Source organism: Lacerta agilis, chromosome 2, assembly GCF_009819535.1.
Source record: "Lacerta agilis isolate rLacAgi1 chromosome 2, rLacAgi1.pri, whole genome shotgun sequence".
NCBI lineage: Eukaryota > Metazoa > Chordata > Lepidosauria > Squamata > Lacertidae > Lacerta > Lacerta agilis.
In genome coordinates this window covers 61,411,334-61,429,749 of record NC_046313.1, presented here as the reverse complement: position 1 = coordinate 61,429,749, position 18,416 = coordinate 61,411,334, and positions in this window count along the sequence as shown.

Sequence of the window (18,416 nt, the reverse complement as noted above, 5' to 3'; positions counted from 1 at the left end):
GCTGGGTATGTTTAGCCTGGAGAAGAGAAGGTTAAGGGGTGATATGATAGCCATGTTCAAATATATAAAAGGATGTCATATAGAGGAGGGTGAAAGGTTGTTTTCTGCTGCTCCAGAGAAGCGGACACGGGGCAATGGATTCAAACTACAAGAAAGAAGATTCCACCTAAACATTAGGAAGAACTTCCTGACAGTGAGAGCTGTTCGGCAGTGGAATTTGCTACCAAGGAGTGTGGTGGAGTCTCCTTCTTTGGAGGTCTTTAAGCAGAGGCTTGACAGCCATCTGTCAGGAATGCTTTGATGGTGTTTCCTGCTTGGCAGGGAGTTGGACTGGATGGCCCTTGTGGTCTCTTCCAACTCTATGATTCTATGATTATATGCACATGTGATATCTGCATTCTTGCACTACTTGATCCTTGCAAGCCAAGCTGCAGGGAAACAATCAGTTTCAAAAGCCAGTTACAGAGGTACAAGCCATTTTGTTTAGGTACTTCTATTGCTAGAAATGAGTGCTGATAACATGTTTGTCAAAATTAGGGTTAAAACAAGATGGGTCATTTTAAGTTCATTTTGCGTCACTAGAATAAATTTGCTTCTGAACCAGAAATAATTTTTCAATGACAAGTCATGTCGCTGAAATTAGCAAATTTTAATGGGTGCAACATTTGCTGCAAATATTCAGATGTGTTGGAAGCTGGTCAATGCAGCCAAGTTTCTGAGTGCTAATGTCCATAGCAATAGCAGTGGGAGCTGCCACAGTGTTCCAGCACAAAAGTTAATTGACCCGCGGACCACTTTTAGAACAAAAGAGTATATAATTTAATCTTCTGAGCCTTTCAATACAACTGCTGTGCACTTATAATGCCTCTGTGTTCTTACATGACTACCGTTTACCACAATCACTACTTACAGTGAATGCTAATTTTAAATATAGGAGGACAATAAAGAGATGTTTCTGAGTGGGGACTGTGGTTTAATCCCTGGAGAGGAGGAACAGGAGGGTCAGGGTCAGGCCCAGTTCAGGGCAGGCTGCTTTCTCCCATTGAACACATATCACAAAAAAAGAAAACCTACCTGTTGCTGCTTCAAGAGCTACATGTGGCCTCCAGCTTTCATTTCATGTGGATAGGGGGAGCTTGGAAGAAGATGAGGGGGATGAAGGGGGAAAACCCGGGGAAAAAATGGAAAATGGAAGAAGTGATGGAAAGAGGGAGGGGAGAATTCTGTTACAGTTGAGACCTTTAACATGAGCAATCTTTCCCATACTGCCAGGCAGGCAGGTGCGGAATCAAGGAATGAGACAAGAGAGAGAATGGTTCCTGTTGAAAACCCTGGTGAGCCACAGCTAGCAGAGGCACCAGCTTGGGTCCCAGACTGTGCTGTCATGACATCGTGTGCACACACTGCTTCCACTCTCCAGCACCACTTCCTTGCTTCTGTGGTGGTGGAATGTGGGTGCATGTCTGTGGCCACAGCGGGCCCCAACAGAGACCCAGAGGCGGAGGCCCCAGCCCAGTCACCACCATGGCACTGGAGAGCTGGAGGAAAGGCAGTGGGCAGTGGCAGTGGTGGTAGTTGGAGGGCGGACATCCACAGTGAACTGGCCCCCTGGAGATGGCGCCAGTGACTGCCAATCAGTGTAGATAATTCTGAGCTAGAGGAACCAACAGTTTGACTTTATATAAGGCACCATCCTATGTTCCTATAATTCTCTCCCCCCCCCCCACACACACTTCTGTTGCTCTTACTAGCTTGGAGTTGCATGAGAGTTTCAGCTGTGCCTGCTGAGTTTTTAATATTAATCACTTTTCTGATGATTGTTGCTTATGAGTATTGTATAAATTGCCTTGAGGCCTATGGTCAAAAGGTAGGATAGAAATATTTTAAATCACTCAAACAAGTAAAGTTTGTGAAGGAAAGAAAATGTGTCTGGAATAGGAAGGTATCCAGGTACAGTATAGGACAGTATATTAAATAAATAAATAAATAAATAAATAAATAAATGATAGATAGATAGATAGATAGATTCATTATGGTCCAGATAAGCCATGTTTTTCAGGGTGTTGAATACCCGCTATCATATCTGCATCCCTTATCCAAACGTCCAAACAACCCCAACTCCCAGACAACGCAGCCCTATTAATTCACATTTCATCCCCCACCCACCCACCCACCTTCTCTTTCACATTCCCCAGCTGCCCCTGTCTTCACCTGGAGGGGGCATAATTCACCTCTTCCACATTTTGGTTATTTCACATTTCCAGACATCATCTAACAAACCCCACGAAAAAAACTTATACCATAATTAAGGCACCACAAAACGATGCTCCCCTATTCTCCCATAGCAGATTAACATGTCTACCTCACTGGAAATGATAGTGTTGTAGTGAATGCTGACGGGGAGGTATCTTTCGTCGGACTTTTATGCAGGAAAACATAATGTGCAACGCTAAGACTGGCAGCCATTCCATCAGGCTGTGACAGAGGGATAGCAGGACCAGCTCTGCTGAAAGACCTGCGCTGTCATGCCATCCCTCCCTCAACTATCCCCTGGAAAAATATATATTTTACTGGGCTACAACAGAGGGAAATATGGTAAGCAAGCACACTTCTTTGTCTCTGCTGAGAGGCTGGTTCCGTTTGGTTCTCCTTGAAAGGTTCCTATTCCAGCTGGCCCTTGTAAGAACTTTGTAACTAAGAAGTCATCTCTGAGTTTGCTTGTTTCATCTGCTACCCCATTTCCCCCTCCTTTTTGTGTTTTGCCTCTTAGGTTATAAGCCTGAGGGTAGAGACTGTCTTATTACTGATCTTTGTTACAGATCTTTATTGTGGATCTTTGGGAGCTACGCTGGGAGCCTTTTTTAGCCGAAGAGCAGGGTAAAAGAAAGCTTCAAATAAATAAATAAGTTTCCTCAGGTGAATTGCCTGGTAATGACTGAGGAAGTTCAAGGGATGTGTCTTCTTGGGAATTCATTAGGAGAGGATGGCTTGGAATGCGAAAACACCAAAACTAGGGGGTAAGGAAAAGGAGAGAGAGAGAGAGAGAGAGAGAGAGAGAGAGAGAGAGAACAATAGAATTAGTTTTGGGACAGAGAAAAGGAGCAGGTTTTGTGAGACTGAAAAAGGAGCTGCAGTATATGGCAGATTGTGAGCTGAAGACTCAAAGGCATAATGGGGTGTGGATATGAGATCCTTGATTTGCTGCTTTTAGATGTGGCTTGCTGTTGTTTCCCCCCCATATTTATTTACTGTAAATATAGCCTGCCATTCACCAAATGGTCCCAGGGCAAGTTACACAAAAAGGAGAAAGAAGTAAATCATGAAATGAAATAAAAAAACACATAAAAACAACCAATATCACAGCCACGAAACAGCAGCACAGAGCTGCAGTACCCAACAACACGTCGTCCTGGAGGAGGAGGAGGCAGGAAGAGATCCATTCAAACAAAGGCCATCGAAAATTGCCATTGAAAAGCATACAGTGATTTTGAAAGGCACACTTAAGAGAGAAGGTCATTCCACAACCTCTATGCCCAATTTTCTATATATGTAAATAAATAAAATATTATAATTTGATAAAAGTTTTCTGAGAAAACCCAATTGAGGTACTCATACTGGCTCTGGAGTGCCTAAGGGATATGGGAGCAGCAATGCAATAATATTATGCCCAGGGGCAGAAAATACCTCTGAAGCCACAATTATTTCTGCTGATTCTAAAGAGGCATGCAATACTAGGTATGCTTATTATTTATTTTTATCTAATTATAACTATTTATAGATAAGTTCAAAACCACAACCTACAGAAGCGGCATACAGCGAGATAAAAGATGTCTGTTTACTCAGAAATAAGCCCCGCTGAGTTTCATGGGGCTTCCTCCCTAGGAGGTGAGCTGAGGACTACATCCTTCACCTTATTTTCCAGAGGAATTGTGAGCCAGTGCAAAGGCAAAACGGAAAGAAAATGCTGCCCGTTTGTCATTGATGTGGAGGGTTATGCAACTCGTCCCCAGGTCTGCATAACAACAGCTCTCCTTGCTTATTGAGTCAGTGAGATATCTCTACAAAGCACAATAAGTTTGGTAAAATGTCACTTCATTTTCTAGGAAGTGATCCTAATCTCTCTGAATTCTCTTGCTGGCAGGTGGTGCCCCCTTCCTGAGGTCTGCCCTGCCTGCCTTCCCCAAGCCCAGTGGATTGATCACAAGAGCCAGAAGAGCAATCTGTTGGAAACAGGTTTGTTCCTCCTGCACTGCTGCCACCTCTGGTCTGAAGAGGTTTGTATTCAAAACATCTGTGATTACTGCTGTGTGTTGAGAAAGGAGATTGTTCCATCCCGTACTTCATCTATTTTCCTGCGGCTTTTGCGTGGTGCCAACTCCACACACAGCCTGGGGCATGGATGGAAAAGAAACCCACTTCTGACCTGAAGTGAAGCATTGCCAGGAAAGTTAAAGTACAGTGGTGCCTCAGTTTATGAACTTAATTCGTTCCAGAGGTCCGTTCTTAACCCAAAACCGTTCTTAACCTGAGGTGTGCTTTCGCTAATGGGGCCTCCCGCTGCCACTGCGCTGCTGCCGCACGATTTCTGTTCTCATCCTGGGGCAAAGTTCGCAACCCGGAGCAACTACTTCCGGGTTAGTAGAGTTTGTAACCTGAAGCGTTTGTAACCTGAGGTACCACTGTAATGGACTGGAGAACAGACTTCAGGCAACCCTGAAGTCATTTCTAGTATTTGCCTGACATACACCCCTGCAGCACTGAGGTGAGCTACCTGCAGCCCAAGTGTTGTGTGCTACCTGCAGCCCAAGTGTTGTGTGGTAGAAAGAAAGAGAGAAAATGAGGTGGCAGAAAGAGACAGACAGATAAAAGGGATGCCCCACCTACTTTTGACTCTGGCTCCGCCCACTGCCGCCATGCAGCCCCCAAGATATTATGCCTCGGGGGACGTGGCCTTGACAGAAAGAGAAAGGGCTTCCCACTCCTGGCAGCATCTTCAAACGAATGAGCTGGGATGGCAGTGGCGGCATTTATTTAATGACATCTCTGTCCCACCCACATATAGAGTAGGGGGAACTGGCTTTCATATCAAATCTAAGAGGAGCCCTAGTGGATCTCAGACCAAAGGCCTATCTAATTAAGTGTTTTCCACAATGAGCCAACTTGGGGCTTATTTTCATCCCCTGCTGTTGCTCTCCAGAAACTGGTACCCTGAGGTTACCTGGAATGTGTACAGAGCTGTTATGACAAGCTGAATGCTCATCTTCCCATTGTTGGCCATACAAGTATTCCCCTTTCCCCTCAGCCTAATTCTGATACCGGAGGTGGTCCAGGCTGGGACAAAAGAAGATGGGGCAGCTGTCTACAGAGCTCTCCTCACCCGGACACCCCCGTTTTGTTGCTAAAATCACACACACAAACCACCACCACCCCACTTTACACATGAACAAGACAGACCTGTGATGCCACATCTTGTGGTTGGTACTCGAAAGGCCCTAATTCACTGAAGCAGTGTCAAAGTCTCCCTGCAGACCGCCGCCCCGTTCACCTTTCTCTCATACTGGATCACTTCTTGTATCAGAATCAGGTGGGGGAGGGGAATGAAATTAAAAGGAAAACTTGTTGGCCAGCTGATGAAATACAATGCTCATTAGCATGAAATCCTTTTTTTAAAGGAGAAGTTCTGTGACATTTGTCTTCCTTGCAAATTATGATAAACAATGAGAAACAAATAATTAGGGAGTTGCCACAGCTAACTTAGTTGGTCTCTAAGGTGCTACTGGAAGGAATTTTTTTTATTTTTTATTTTGTTTTGACTACGGCAGACCAACACGGCTACCTACCTGTAACTGTAAACTCCATTGACGATTATAACTTCCCACATTGACTTGATGCTGACCTGCAACTTGTGAATGCATAGTAAAGTGTCATCTGCAATGAGTATCGCTCTGGAGGCATTTATTTGCAGGTAGATGTCAGGCTAGAGCACTCCAGTGAACTCTCGCAGCCGTTTGACTTGGATGCCAACCCAGGTCTGCAAGGGAGGACTGATAAGAGAGCGGCAGAAGAAAGTGAAGGAGGGGGCGCGCAGCTCAGAGAGTCAGAAGACATATTGGAATATAGTTCTTCCGAGACTGATGCCCCACCCCTCAGCCTGCAGGAGCGTCGAAAGGGTGGGTTGCAAGAGAGGGGGAAATTGACATTACTTAAGCGACGTCAGAGGGTGGGGTCCTCATGTGGTGTTAAAGGAAGGAGGAGCAACGCTCTAGAGCCAGATGAGTTATCATCCAATGTAGCCGGTAGTCATGAGAGCAGGGGGCTCCAGACCTGAGGCTGGTTTGTTTTCCTTTTCTGTTAATAAACTTCAACCTTTCACTGAGAGAACGTGTATGTGTCTGGCTGCTGCTTACAGTAGCTATCCACGAATTTCCACATGTTACATTGGTCATGACACATTGGTCACAGGTCATTTGCCAGAAAACTCCCCCCCCCCCCAGTTTCCAATAAACATTGCCATAAGCTTGACACTTACTCATAAAACATCAGCTCAATGTTGTTGTTTTTTGCTGCACATGAAAAAAAAATGATTCATACTTTTAGAGAGAACACGTATCCAAGTTACAGATAAATTCTTATGGTTACAAAACTGTTCAATTGGTCACACCTTTTGAAAATACAATAAAAAGAAAGCATTTACATGTTGCATACTTCTTGATTATTTTTATAGGGAAGACCAAGCTAACTAACAAACAAATATGTTTTTTAATAATGTTACGTAGAGTTCAAATAATTTCAGCTTAAACAAAAAATGTTATGTTTAGAAGCTTTCAAATTTTGCATTGGTCACGACGGAATTATCCCCCAGTCTTCATGTTACTGATGAGAGAAAATGTAGAAAATGTAACACATATATTCACAATAAAATAAAATTGCACTCTAAAAATAATGCAACAAAAAACAGTGATTTTGAAAAGGAACGTATCATTTTCTACACACCACCAATTGCTGAAAGCTCTCCAACTCCTTCCCTCGCAAAGTGCTAGGGAACAAAATAATTGCATAATTAGTAATGAATCTCACACGTCATGGAACATGGAGCAAGTACAAAATGTTTCACTTCAGTCTTCTAAAGTGGCAATATACTGTTTTTTTTCTTTTTTAAAACACACACACACACACACAAAATCTGATTTGAATATATCCATAGCCACACTATGAAATCCTTGAAACACACAAAGAGAATCTCTGTGTATATAGCTGACAAGGAGCCATTGTCTTCTTTTTCTAACAAACATAGGCCAGGATCCAAAGAACCATGAAGCTGCGGCCAGGGATGCTCTTCCTTTCTGTTTCTCCAGTGGCACATGCCTGTGCCAGGTTGCCCCTTAAACCAAGGGGATATTAATAAGCCCACTTTGAGATATGGCAGGTGGGGTTTGCTAGACAAAGAAAGTGTGTCAAAACCTTCACTAGACTTGCCCAGTCTCTGCTTCTCTGCATCTCTACCAAGAAGAAAACTAGATTCTGGGCTGGCTAGCTAGCTAGATATGTACTGGGTGTGTGGTATGTATGAAACCGTAAGTCAGTGCATCAGGTGCAGAAATAGCAGGTGCCTTTAACCAGGTTGGTTTGTTCACTCACCTGCATCACCAACATCATATTGTTCTGCATACAGAGCAACTAGGGACAGCCATGTTTCTCAACATTTTAAGAGACCCCTGTTTGCCAGAGGATGCTGCCAAATGGTGCCTGTCCATGGCAGAGGGATCAGAGAGATAGAAAGAGGGTGTTTATGAAAAGAGATGTTCCCTGTTGGGGCATGGGCAGAGTGCCAATGGCACAGAAAAATGCCAGGCAATTCTAGGTAGGGTCAGCCCCCTTACTGACAGTATAATGCAGTTCTACAGCTTGTAGGTAGTTGTAATATACAGTCTTTCCAGCAGCATACAATCTCCTTGCAATGTTCCAACACATACTAGGCTCTGGGCAACGGCCAAGAGCAAACTTCCTCCAAACACAAGTGTATTTATACTTTATATTGTGCTGAGTCACTCTCACATGTTTGCTGACTCACTCTCTGTTAGGGAGGATTCGGAGGAGCAATGGACAGAGGATGCGGAACAGGGGCTCGGGGATGTTGAAGAGCCTGCATTCACCCAGAGGCTCGGGAAGGGAGCTCAGACTCAGGAAGGGAGAGGGCTTTCAAATCAGCACAGACAAGGCAGGAAATGAAACGTAAGAATCAAAGACGTCTTGCACAATTCCCATGCCTACTTTGTTGGCGCGGGAATCGTAGGAAGCCACTTCCCGAATCTGACTCAATGGGTTCAGACGCGTAATTCTGAACGGTAGCTGTTTCTTGTATATATGTAATAAAGATTGCAAATACCACGCTGATTGTGCCGGGTGTTACTGCGAAGGGGAAACACTACCATTACACTCTCACATGCTTAACTAGTCACAGGTGCAGGACAAACGCACCCCAAATTAACCAGCACACCTAAATTAACCTTCTTTTGTCCCTTTTCTCTGCATGGATAAAAAACCCCTATACGTTAACATTTTCCTCTTCTAGGGTTGCCATATTTCAAAAAGTGAAAATCTGGACAGAAAGGTTGTTGAATTGTTGGTTGGTTGGTTTCTTTGCCCTAAGTTGTTGAGCTTTTTTCCTGAAATTCAAGAGCTGTTTTTAATTAAATTCATCAAAATTGACTCTACCGACATGGGCTGCCATATGAGTGGATTTTCTCGGACATTAAAGCGCTTTCCATTTACAAGGGCTGAATACTGGCTATGTCAGGGAAATTCCAGGCATATGGCAACCCTACCTCTTCACCTCAGTCAGTTAAACTTGCCAGAACTAGGTCTGGAGTAGCACTGGTGGAATATGGACTCCCAATCGAAGAAATGTAACATGTATTTGTTCATTTGTTATTATAGACATCAAAGCGGAGCATTTCCTAGGGTTCTAAGGCAGGTGGGAGCCTCCATGAGATGGAATGGCAACAGGGAAAGAAGACAGAATTAGTGCACTCGTTTTTTTGTCAGTGTCACCCCACATGTTAAGCTGGACACTTGATGAGGACTTGAGACTGGGACCAATGCAGGCTGTACAGCAGGTTCACTATTTTTGGCATGAGAATGGCAAAGGCACTTCCCCCTCCTAGAGATGCCTGCCACACTACACCACTGAACTAAGAGCCATACAGATATGCGAGGATATTGTGCTCTTATTCTGTTGTTGTCAGTGGCCTAGCTGGGTGCCTTTAAGCAGAATAATCTGGCAGCTTTACCCCGCTAACGGAGCTGAAGCACCACCACCTTATAAGAAACGCATCCTGAATGGTGTGCATGGCATAGTGTGTGGGTTGGCAAACTAAGGCCCGTGGGCCAGATCAGGCCCAATTGCCTTCTGGATCTGGCCCGTGGATGGTCCGGGAATCGCCGTGTGTATCGCCAGCACGTGCGTTCTTTCCCTTTCCCTCCCTCCCTCCTCCTGGCTTCTCCCCGCCCTGCCTAGAGGAGGAAGGGGGCTGGGCTTTGTTGGTGCCAGCAGCAGCAGTGCTTGAGCGGCCTCCATTTAAAGCAGCCCCTTTCCAGAGCCCTTTAGCGCGCCACTCATCATTCCGCCAACGCCGCCGCCAGCCCCTGCTGCTCGCAAGACACAGGTAAGCAGCCACCGGGGCTCGTGGTGCTCTTGCATCATTCCGCCCCCCCCAAATATACTCTGGCCCCCCACAAGGTCTGAGGGACAGTGGACCGGCCCCCTGCTGAAAAAGTTTGCTGACCCCTGGCATAGTGGATGCCAAAGACACCTTCGACCTGACTGATGCACAAGTGACCAAACATTTGTTAACAGGCTTGACACATGGATCAGTGCAAATGCATGAAATATTTTACTGCCAGTGCTAGATACTGGAGGACACACATCTGCAGGAGTAATGGTCTGCCAGGGAATGGCTTCAGGAGACATGGATGTGGTCCAGTGGAATCTGCGCAATGCAGACTGCAAGCTGCTCAGAGAGATGGTGTCATGCAGAAAATGTCTGTATGGGCAACACTTTCAGAATGAAAGGGTCTTGGAATAGGACCCTTCTGTATCTGGCATGCATTTGCATGGATTGTGGTCCTTGGTTCATAGGAAACCTGAACAACGGAAGGGAAAAACATGAGGAGTCTAAAATGTCCATTTAAAAAAGCTGCATAGGATCCAGGCAACAATTCTGCTGATTTTGTATAGTATTCCTCTCTTTGAGGCACCGGATGATGTTGATGAAATCTGTTGCAATTGATGGAGCATGGTCTCAGGAGCTCTGGCAATGAAATTATAATTTCTCTTTGTCTCCTCTGTGACATATATATGGTTGTTTAGCTCTTGTTTACCAGGAGGGGGAGTGGGAGGACTACACAGTAACGGGGAAGTCTTCAGACACCATTTATTCTCTTTTATTGAAACCCTAAGTGCTTGTACTGTCATCACCGAGCTGAGAACACAAAGGAGGCATGATTGAGTTGAAAGGTAAATGGCTTGGGGGGGGGGCGATGAGCAGGGAAGAAAGACATTCTGCTACCCATTGAGAAGGGTATGCTAGGCCTTGTATGCAACCTTTTTATAAAGGGCTCCACATTCCTGCAATGACACACCTGATCCATAAGAAACACAAGGAAATACACACTATTATTATTTTTGCTTCAGGTTCTTTTAGGATATTCTATGGCACAGCTGAGAGGTGTTCAGGAAAAGACTTTAAAATTGTTACTGGTACTGCCAGGGCTTTTTTCAGCCTCTCAGGTGGGCGCCATTGTCATTATAAGAGAACAAGGGAGGCGTTCATGGTGAGTTCCGGAACCTCATTTTCTAGAAAAATAGCACTGGGTACAGCTGGTGCTCACTCCCCGCCCCTCTTTTTAGGAACTAGAAGTTGCACCCCTGCTCCCTCTGCTCACCAACTCTGCTGCCATTCCCCCCACATTAACCCCCTTCCCCTTCCCACCCCATGCAACTATTGAGCTTGCTTTCCACCTTCCCAACTCCGTTTCCGATGCCACTGCTCTCCGTCAACCCATGCCCATGCCTCCTCTGTTCCATTATTGATTAAATTCCTATAACCACCCTTCATCTGAGGATCACAGGGCAGTTTACAATATAAAAACACAAAAATACATAATGCAATAACAAACAAAAACAACACACACCAGTTTAAAAGGCCATTGATTCTTTAATTAGCCAAAGGCCTGGGAGAAGAGGAATGTTTTTGCCTGGTGCCTAAACAATGGCGCCAGGCGAGCCTCCCTGGGAAGAGTAGTCCACAAGCAGGGAGCCACCACAGAAAAGGCCTGTTATTTTGTTGCCACCCTCTGGACCTCTCATGGAAGCACACAAAGAAGGGCTGGCTTGCCTGACAGCGAGAGGCTCAGCAGGTAGAAGGCTAACAGGAGGGACAGGGGAGCTGTAGATGGCAAGAAGATTGAAATCTCTCTTCTTACCCCACCCCCCTTGTTCATATCCTCACCACAAATAGCAGTCTCAAGGTCCCTGGACCACACTGCATTGGTGCATGCAAAGCACCCCCACAGGAGCCTCCTGCCTCTTCCTCTTCCCACACGTTGCAATGACTAAGCAAGGGGAGCTGCACAAAAAATGGGAGCCCCTAATTTGATACATACAGTGCTACCTTGGTTCTCAAATGCCTTGGTACTCAAACGCCTTGGTTCCCAAATGCTGAAAACCTGGAAGTAAGTGTTCCGGCTTTCGAACGGTTTTTGGAAGCCGAACGTCCAATGCGGCTGTCGGCTATTGTTTCCGGGGCGCCTGCACCAATCAGAAGTCAAATGGACTTCTGGAACGCATCAACTTAGAGAACCAAGGTACCACTGTATTTGGAGCTTTTGTTTTTACTATTTATTTTGCGTTTTAGAGGCATTGTTGGTTACTGGTAATTCATTTTTGTGACTGTATGGAACCCAGTTCAGCTACTGATTGATTGATTGCGTGACTATCATCAGTACAGGTAAGATTAATTTTTTTTAAATCATCTACAATACTGTCTTATTTATTTTATAGCACAGCACATTATTGCTTTCATTTTATGGATCAATGGTCTCGTTAGATAGTAAACTTCATGTTAAATTGCTGTTTCAGAGGTTGTTTTTAAAGGTCTGGAATGGATTAATTTGCATTACCAAGGGCACCTTGGTTTTGGAATGTTTTGGTTTTGGAACAGACTTCTGGAATGGATTAAGTTTGAGAACCAAGGTACCACTGTATAGAGAAAAAGCTGTGTTTCCCTACTTCCTATTGCTCCTGCCTTGTCTGATTCTTGTTAGAGAAAGACACTGTAACACTGCAACAGATGCAGAAGCACATTCTTCCATTCCCTCTGTCTCTTGTCACTCTGAGCTTTGAAAGGGTTTTGGCTCTTTTAAAGAGATTAGCAATTGCTTCGGCTAGAGACAGGGATGTGTGAATATGGAATTAGCCAAGGGTGAGGCAGCATCAAATAATGGCTGGCATTTGCGGATACATAACACTGTAATTGGCAGGGTCACTGTGATGAGGTCTACATCTGCACCGTATCACAGACCCCAAACCTGTTTTTAGTACCAAAGCAGACAAAGTGAGGTGTGAATTTTAAAAAGGTGCCTCTGAGCATAGGAGTAGTACCTTTCTCTCACCAGGGAGCAATCACACAGCCTGTTTGCTCAGAGATTGCTGACTGCTCAGAGAGCTTAGTTTTAAGAAAGTTATGTCACCATTAGAAAGACAAAATAGCAGGGATAGGGAGATTGCAGTTCTCCCGATATTATTGGACAACACCTCTTATAAGCCGTAGCCAGCATGGTCAGTGGTCACAGATGATGGAAGTTGTAGTCTGGCAACATCTGAAGAGCTGCAGGTTCCCCATCCTTCATCTCTATAGGGACCAACTTTTGTTGGCGTAGGACTGTGGGTGCTTTTGAGTTATGCACCAAGCAGCTTTGCCACTCACAATACCTAAGATAAGAATACAATTCTTCCTAAATAAATGAATCGCTATACACACCAACAGAAAATCTCCCAGAATCATTTCATCTTCAGCAGCCATGGAACTCAATTTAGGGGGGAGGGACCTTTCTTGATGCTGATGAACTAAATAAATGGAAACTCCCAGGTTCAGAGGCAGTAAGCTACTGAATAATACTTGCTGACGGCAACAGCAGGTCCGGCCCATTGCCTTTGTGTTCCACTTGGGCCCCAGTTCAGCAAAGGACATTCATGAAACATCTTCTTATCCAGAGAATATGGTGCAACTGGGCTTGATTGACACAAGGAAACTTTCCCTGTTTGCAGTTACATTTTTGAGTGTCACTGTACCGCGTATAGGGATTGCTGGTGTCATTAACAGTTTAAAAACATGTTAGGACAATATTGTTGTAAGCATGCCATTAGTTATATAAAATGCTTCGACGTCCCCAGGTTTTTGTATACTTGTTAGGGAACTCCACATAGTGGTCTTTGATGGCTAGCAGCTTCACCAGGCAATTAGAATTTGTGTCAAGCTCTTCCTTTGGGGAGAGGGAAATAAATAAGTGAGCAGGTTGAACTGCCCGGTGTTGCCAGATCTGCTCGTGACTAAAATTGCTTTGCAGCTTGCAGCACTAGAACAGAAAGATAAAACAGCATGATGATTAGTTGTTACAAATTAGACAGGCTACCCGAACCATGTTGCCTGGACCATAATCTTAAAAGGAGACAGGTGGATAAATGCCTTATTAAGACTCTCCTGTTGGGAATCTCAGGTGAGATACGCATGCAATGGAAGTTGCTCCCAGTACTAGTCAACACACACAAGCAGGTAAAGGTTCAAATAGTTCACTGCTGCAGAAGATAAGGCTCAGTAAAACAGTTTTTATAGGCTTATAAGACTTATATAGCTTATAGGCTTTTGAAGTTACATATACACGTACGAAGTATCTCCGTTGCTCCAAATAAGTTCAGCAATTCAAGATGTAACGCAGGACAACTAACAGACTCTGCTCCTGAGCTTACATGCATTAATCACAAATATAGTCAGGGCACTGGGCTGTTACCATAGCAATTGGCTTGGCCAACCTAGCACCTTCAATTAGCTCATTCATGGGGTGATGTATGCTCATGAAGGAAATCAAACCCTTCCTATGTCCAGTTACCCAACGTCTCCCACTTGTGGTGGTAGAACATATCTGTCATGTCTAGTGGCCACTGACAGCCTTATCCTCTATGAACATGCCTAATCTTATTTTAAAACCATTCAAAATAAAAGAGGCAGAGAGAGATACTAATAATTCCCTTCCCAAGAAAGGGGGGAAGGGTGGTCTTCTGAGTTTCACCATGATCCGTGGGTGCATGGCAATGGCAGAACCCAGGGTTGCTGGCAGGAATTGAGCACAAATTCTTAAGCAGCTCATACTCTCTGAGATCTGTGGCAGTGTGCCTATAAGTTGTTAACACACACTTAGAAAACCAGGTTCTATGCTCAAGTGATGGTGCAGTGGCCAGAGGTGGGCTAGCCTTTGTAGTTTGCTCTTGAGCTAAACCCTATCACCACAAGAACATAAGAGCCTGCTGAATCAGGCCATTGGTCCATCTAGTGCAGCATCCTGTTCTCCCACTGGTTGACCAGATGTCAACCATACAGGATTCTAAAAACTAATCCAATGAAGTTTAAAGATAGAGGAATAGTTTACTTCAGAGATAACTCTGGTTTCTGGTTTGTAGAGATCAGCACCGCCCCCCTGCCCCTCTTCCCAGTGTATTGCCCTGCTCTGCTTGCATATTTTCAGACAAATAGATATATGAGAGTGACACCGTAAAACTCTTGTTTGTTCGCTTTGTAGGAAAGATTCTTTCCTTATTTTCTTCCACGGCTTTTTCTTGTATAAAATGCTGCCCTTGAAATTTCCCCACCACTCAGTGAAGCAGGGACCGTGAGAAGGCAAGATCTCAGACAGCTGGTTTATTTGAGTACAAAGTTGTGTATTCCGTAACTATAAAACTGTGGCTGTCTTCTTTTTAAAACATACGAATGCCTCAATTTGCTGGGGCCTAGCCCTTTGTGGCCTTCATGAAACTACCAAATATATTTAACTTTCTTGCGTTCTTTAGGCTGTCAGCAAAGGTGACCATCCGGCAATTGTTCGGTGATATAGCCAAGGCAGACACAAATGGTAGTGTTAGAACTTCATCATGTTTGTGAGGTGTTAAGAAAGTGTGTGTGAGAGAGCTGTAGCTCAGTGGCAGAGTATCTGACTTTCCTGTGAACAGTCCCAGGTTTAATTCCTTGCAACTCTGGATAGGGCTGGGAACGTGTGTTGTCAAAAATACTGGAGAGCCACTGCCAGTCAGAGCAGACGATGCTGAGCTGGATAGACCAGTGGCTCTGACTCAGTATAAGGCAGCTTCCTCTGTTCCAAAGTCTGCTCCCAGGACAGCAAATCCTTTCTGGCCAACCATACCTGGAATCATTGGTTCCAAGACACTCGTCCCTTTAGCTGAGTTTTGGTTTTGGAGAGTGTGAAAAGTGCCTTCTTAATGTATGCAGTCAACGTGCTAATGACGTGAGCCCAGAAGAAACTAGACTGACAAAAGCCAGCAGGGGTGGGATTGAGTAAAGAGAGAGACTGCTTATCAGCGTGAAGCAGGAAAAGACTCTGTGGAGAAAGAAGCCGCTGAATAAATAAAACAAAACATATCCAGCAAACAACCTTCTGCCACCCGCTTTCATTTTAGCCTTCCCGCTCTGAGCACTGAATAGCATTTTATGCAGATCAGCCAAGCCACTGGTGCCAGAGATACCATCACACTGGGCAGCAATTGCTGAAATCTGTATTTGCCCAAGGCCAAATTGCCCTGGAAATGAAATGTTATTTTGCCACAGAGGCACTTGAGTTCTCTGGGCTACAGCACAGGAGAAAGCTGGGCCTTACTGACAACAGAAATCTACCTGTAGGGGAAGAGCTTTGTTTTCCCCTCTCCACCCCTCACCATCAAAAGCCAAACTGGCCCTACATTTAGTGAAAGTGGAACATTAAGCAATCCAGTGGCTTTGAATGTTCATTTCAGGAAACTACTTAGCAAGGAAGAAGGTTGTTCAGAAACACATGGATTCAGTGGAATGGGACAAGCTTGCAAGGTCTGAATCCAAAGTTTTGGGTATGTTATTTGGCTGTATCAATCGCTGATGAGGTATGGCTATCTTTGGGACACCTGAGAATCTTGTATTGCTAATGCTTTTGAGAGAAATTTGCAGGCTAGTTGAGAGACAGCAGAGCTAAGCGTTTCTTGGGCGGTCCATCCCTCCTACTCTCTTCAAATGGAAGGACTGTAACACTAAAGACCAGAACCCCTTTTTACAGGCAGATGTTCCGGATGACAGTCTATGTTAGCCCTTCCTGGGGCCACAGGGCCACTCTGAGGGTATTGGCCACATTTGGTTTAGCTATGTCTTGGGTAGCCAAATTGGTGCCCAACCATTAGGCATGCTGACTGGGGTGGATGGGAGTTATATTCTTCAACATGTGGAGAGTACTATGTTGATTAGGCTACCGTGAATCTATATTGTACCATGTTTTCCTGTTAGCCTCTAGCCAATTCTATTTCATTTAACACCTCAGGGTCTTTTTTTGCACATTGTAGCAGCCAGCATTTATTATGAATCCATGCCTTTATGACATTCTAAATGTACAAACAAGCACAATGTGTCCAGGGATAGAGCTGAGAGCAGCACTGCAACCAGTTGTTCAGCATTCATTGCATATCTTTCATGCAAGGCTTATCAACTGGTTCATATATTGGACGGACAAATGAACTGAAGTACCTTGAGCTGAAAGAAATGAGACCATCTTCTGTTTCACAGGCTATACACACAGCTATCAGGACCATCTCTCTCTCTCTCTCTCTCTCTCTCTCTCTCTCTCTCTCTCTCTCTCTCTATATATATATATATAATATCTCTATCTATCTATCTATCTATCTATCTATCTATCTATCTATCTATCTATCTATCTATCTATCTATCATCTATCTCTCTCTCGATCCATCTTAAAATCTTGGCTGGTCACTTCTCATCTGGAAAAGCCAACATCATTTCTCCTATCACCAAATGACTCTTGCATTGCTCATAGGTTCCGGCACACACGTTATTTATCATTGCCGATGCCTCTCACACATGCAACAACAACAACAAAAATATTTTATCTATATTTCTACAATATCAACTAATTCATCCATGGCTGGCTGAGCCACTATAGCAGAACATATATTGGTTTAAGTTGTAAGATTCATTACAGTCAAAGTGTTTTTAGCAGATAACTTCATGACATCCATCAGCGATTCCTTTTGTCTGGAAGCCTCAGTGCCAAATGTACTCTACAATTTCAGATTATCAGGCAAGACGAGGAATAGTGAAATGAAGCAACCTGCCCAAGATGGCACAATGTGATGCCTCCAGAATTATTGGCTTCCTTTGTTGTTCTTGCCACAACAGACTAATGTGGCTCCTTCAAAAAGTAGAAAGCTAGTGCACCATACAAATCCAATAAAATGTGTATTTAATTTAATTTAAACATACTGCTTTAATACAATAGTCTCTAAGTGGTTTAAAAAGGTGCGCAACAAATGGTAAAAATCAGTTAAAACTATAAAACATTAATAAAAGGCCTGTTGGAATAAAAAAGTATCCAGTAGGTGCCAGAAGATCAGTAGGGTGGGCTGACCTCAACTGGAAGGGAGTTCCATAAAATTGGGTCCACAACATGGCTGCTGGTGGATATGATCTGTACATCTGAGCTGTGAGGGGCCACTAACAGTGACTCCCCCAGAGGTCTTGGTGACCAGGAAAGGAGATACAGTATTAGGAGGTCCTGAGGTATGATGGACCCAAATTGCCAAGGGCTTTGTAAATTAATGCAATAAACTTAAACCTGGCCCAGTAGCCTAGGGGTGGCCAGTGCAAACTTTTGAGTATCAGAATTATGTGCTGGCAATAGTCTCTCTCCCCATCGACCATCCAGCCATGTTGTTTGGCACCAGCTAGATCTTCCCTTTGTTTTTGATTACTATATAGGATTGTCACTGGCTGCTTCAAGAGGGACCTTAATGTGCAAAGAGGCCACGGAGGGGTCACAAAAGGTTTGTTAGTGATCGGTTGTTGTTGTTTTTGTACTTGTTAAAGCCACATTAAATGAAAGGGAAATGAAAGATGGCATTTTGATGCCAGTGGTGTTCTTTGGACAAAAAAACAAAAAACAAAACTTACTTGCATGTGTGGGATTCAGTGATCCCACAACAAATACCCATCTGGAAGCAGTCATGGAGAGGTCAGGTAACAGACCTCAGGGTTCACAAAAATCCCCTCACATGCTGAAAGAACACATAAGGGGATTGTGTGTGTTCCCAGGGC